A 4,826-nucleotide genomic window follows, 5' to 3' on the forward strand; every position below is an offset into this window, starting at 1 on the left:
CACCTTGTGACGGGAAACATTGCTAGGAACCGATCGGCATCTCTGCGCGATTACTTGACGCACACCCAACTAAGTCAACTGTTGGACTTTTTCGTAATCACGGCGGGACACATTGAACGAGCTCTAACGGATCTCTGCACGCATGGAACATGGTGGCGGGAATCATTGCTAGAACCGAACGGCGCCTCTGCGCGATGTACAAACAAGCTCAACAGGAACCTCGTATCGGCTGCCGAGCCGGAGCTCGAACAACTTGGACTTTCACCTCTAATTTATATCAACTCACCACTCCCCGAGGGGATCCGCAGAATTGCTTCTGGGTCCCGTATCGTTATTTGCGATTCGTGTTTGCATTACACTACATTGAACTATTCCAACTTGTTTATCCGCATGCGAACATTTGCTGCATTGAACATTAAAGTTCCACTTCGCTCTCCCCTACGTGGGTCTGAGCTTCACTCTCAGGGAAAAAATATGCCACATTGGTTAGGGAAACCCGGTTTCATCACGCTATGTGCCCTGCACCACCAGCTTAGCGTGAATGCTTCGAGTTTCCCTAAGAAGTTCGATTGTCTTGCAGAGTTTAAAGACAACGAAGCTTAGTTTCAAGCAATGATTTAATATACGCGTATTAAAAACCCTTAACTGTTACAACTTTTATGCTTGAAACCATCGCAACGAAGTCTTTGGGTCCGTAGACCCGTGATGTACTGCTCCAGGAAACGTTTTGAAAGAGTGGAAACTCAAAATCATAGGTTAAGATCATCGGCAGAACCCACCAGACACCACTTTTGCTTCATAAGTTCGGCCTATAGTCATATGACGATTTTCATCGGGGAGGGGACGTATGACCCAAACGGGGGCTTATATGACCCACGGACACTGCAAACCATGCTCCTACGACTAAATAGAGGTTAAAACTACGATTTGGTGAAATCTTCATTTTTGACCTCGGAGCAAGGTACCTTCCCTATAGTAGGCAATGAGTAAATGATCATAATCCCAGGAGGGCAAAAAATGGGAACCCGAGAGGAAAGCGCTGTTGGCGCGCCCTAAGCTAGTGGCCCGTAGAGTAAAAAGGGTACCCCCAACAAAGTTGTCGTTTCACGTTCTGGTTTCACTTTTCATCATCTAGGGTGCGTTCCTGACACGTTTTGAGGGGTTTTAGCAAAAAAAAATTTTTCGACTACTCGAGCTCTCTGGCCCGTTCGGTGCACATTTTTGAAAAAAGCTAGGGAGCTGCCCCTAGGTTCGGGGTGTCACAAAATGTTGAAAAGTGGTCGAAAAACCACTATCCAGAATCGGATGTAGAATCGTTAGACGAACTTAAAATTGTTCTACGACACCCATCTGCGACGTTTAGTATTCGAGATATGGCCCGTCCTAGGTCTGACCGAGCAATTTTTGTTCCGCGCACTTTGTGCACCGTACACTTTGATGTTTGTATGAAAAAGTACCCTACCTAGGGACGCGTAGAGCAAATTTGTACCCCCGGGCATGTTGTCGATTGACGTTCTGGTTGCACTTTTCATCATCTAGGGTGCGTTCCTGACACGTTTTGAGGGGTTTTAGCAAAAAAAAAATTTTCGACTACTCGAGCTCTCTGGCCCGTTCGGTGCACATTTTTGAAAAAAGCTAGGGAGCTGCCCCTAGGTTCGGGGTGTCACAAAATGTTGAAAAGTGGTCGAAAAACCACTATCCAGAATCGGATGTAGAATCGTTAGACGAACTTAAAATTGTTCTACGACACCCATCTGCGACGTTTAGTATTCGAGATATGGCCCGTCCTAGGTCTGACCGAGCAATTTTTGTTCCGCGCACTGTGTGCACCGTACACTTTGATGTTTGTATGAAAAAGTACCCTACCTAGGGACGCGTAGAGCAAATTTGTACCCCCGGGAATGTTGTCGATTGACATTCTGGTTGCACTTTTCATCATCTAGGGTGCGTTCCTGACACGTTTTGAGGGGTTTTAGCAAAAAAAAATTTTCGACTACTCGAGCTCTCTGCCCGTTCGGTGCACATTTTTGAAAAAAGCTAGGGAGCTGCCCCTAGGTTCGGGGGTGTCACAAAATGTTGAAAAGTGGTCGAAAAACCACTATCCAGAATCGGATGTAGAATCGTTAGACGAACTTAAAATTGTTCTACGACACCCATCTGCGACGTTTAGTATTCGAGATATGGCCCGTCCTAGGTCTGACCGAGCAATTTTTGTTCCGCGCACTGTGTGCACCGTACACTTTGATGTTTGTATGAAAAAGTACCCTACCTAGGGACGCGTAGAGCAAATTTGTACCCCCGGGCATGTTGTCGATTGACATTCTGGTTGCACTTTTCATCATCTAGGGTGCGTTCCTGACACGTTTTGAGGGGTTTTAGCAAAAAAAAAAATTTTCGACTACTCGAGCTCTCTGGCCCGTTCGGTGCACATTTTTGAAAAAAGCTAGGGAGCTGCCCCTAGGTTCGGGGTGTCACAAAATGTTGAAAAGTGGTCGAAAACCACTATCCAGAATCGGATGTAGAATCGTTAGACGAACTTAAAATTGTTCTACGACACCCATCTGCGACGTTTAGTATTCGAGATATAGCACTTTGTAGGTCTGACCGAGCAATTTTGTACTGAAATGTATGGTGAACATGTAATTCATTAAATAACATTGACTTGCATCGTGCCCTACTTCATCGGCACAGCTGTTATTGACTATCTTTAGTGGAAATGGATTGAGTTTTGACCATTTTAAGCCCATTTCCTATGCCGTGCACCAACATTGTGTACCGATCAGGGAAAGTACGCTACGTACGCGTTCATGGATGTCGATGTTGGTACAAGTTGCCTTTCGGGATAGCCGTGCACCAAAACTGTGTACCGATCAGGGAAAGTACAAGACGGAGGGTGCAGCTCGAGCGTACGCGTTCATAGATGTCGATGTTGGTACACTTGCACCAAAATTGTGTACCAATCAGGGAAAGTACAACACGGAGGGCGCAGCCCGGGCGTACGCAATCATGGATGTCCATGTTGATACAATCTACGTGTACGTACCTAGTTTTTGTAGGAAAAGTTGCAATTAAGTGCTTGCATGCTTAAAATGCTCATCTCAACCGGTCACCTTTTGGCCTGCCCTTTTATAACAGAAACCTAGAAAGATACTCGAGATTTTTGTGTTTTTCCATTCGCCCGGGACGACGAAATGAGCTATGTGCACATCGTGCAGAAAATTGTCTTCGCCACGCATGTTTTTGTCCATCCACTCATATAATCACCCGCATTTGTGTTCAACACGGACGGCGCAGCCCGAGCGAACGCGTTAATGTTTATGTTTGTACACACTGCTTGTACGATTCTAGGATTTGGTAATTGCGTCACAGTGCCCGACCGTCGCGGACACCATTCTTGGACAGAAGTCCTAGTACGTAGAGTACTTTCCCTAGGTATGTGCTCGTTCGTGACTATCGTTGCGTGCTTACGGACACGCTTGGGTATGTTTACCATACAAGGTTTACTAGGGAAACCTGGGAAGGACGCTTGCCCTCCCGTCGCGGACACCATTCTTGGAAAGAAGTCCTAGTACGTAGCGTTCCTTATTTTACTTGATCAGTTTTGTAATGCATTCGCTTTGTTCCATCGACTTCTGCTACTGCTCACTAAGGGGTGTTCGTTGCGATGTGTACGATAAGCAACTGTCTATCGTAACCAGCAGTTAATCAACACTTTTTACCCAAGTCATAGCAACATAGAGTACTTTTCCTAATCGGTACACAATTTTGGTGCACCTCTAACCTCGCCGGCACTTTATCGTTACGTTTTGTGCACAACCTAGGGACGTGGTGTAAGTTTCATGATTTTTATGTTTGATTCGGTTATTATGATTGAAAAATACGCTACGTCCCAGAAATTGGAGCTCGACTACTTCCTCCATGTGGCGCCAAAAGTTACTGGGCAACGCCTAGCTTATGCCCCATTTGTACTTCAATTTTCATTATCAGGTTTGAAAAATACGCTAAGTCCCAGAATCTGAACTCGAATACTTTTGCCACGTGGCGCCAAAAGCTACTGAGAAACGCCTAGCCTTTTACCCATTTATAATTTAGTTTTCGTTATAAGTTTTGAACAATACGCAAAGTTCCAAGAATCTGAACTCGAGTACTTTTTACATGTGCCGCCAAAAGCTACTGAGCAACGCCTAGTTGATACATTTTTGGTACATGGAGTGTATGCATGCAGGCGTACTGCCGTGCTAGACCGGAAAATCGATCTTGCTACTAGAACGTAAAGTAATTCCCCTAGATAGGTGCTTTTGCATGCCTCTGATCGACGACCATGCAACGTGCGACACGCGTAGCTAGGCTTCCCCAAACAAATTTCCTAGAATAGCCCCAAATTGCACACTTTCAGGGGTATATTTTGGTACCGTGTACCGTGCATGGTACAAGTATCAGTAGCTCGTGCAATTTATTTTGCATCGTGTTGCGGTTGCTGGTGCGTCGGGATAGGAGTGTTTCGAGACTTTCGCCAAGCGTTGGTGCCATTTGGTGGATAATTAATGTTCTAGCCACAATAAACGTGCCACATAATGCCAATAAGGAAAAAGCCGATTTCTAGGAACTTCCAGTCAGAATGTTTGCCATCAGCGCTTTCCTGTCGAGTTCAGGATCTGGGACTTAGCGTTTTTTTTTCCACGATCCAATCCAACGACCAGATCGTGAATAAACAATACATACAACAGTGCATCCCTTTAAAGTAGGAAAAAGCCGAATTCTAGGGAGCTCCAGTCCAAAAGGTTGTCATCAGCGCTCTCCTCTCGAGTTCAAGATTTGGGACTTAG

Source organism: Anopheles coluzzii, assembly GCF_943734685.1.
Source record: "Anopheles coluzzii chromosome X unlocalized genomic scaffold, AcolN3 X_unloc_72, whole genome shotgun sequence".
NCBI lineage: Eukaryota > Metazoa > Arthropoda > Insecta > Diptera > Culicidae > Anopheles > Anopheles coluzzii.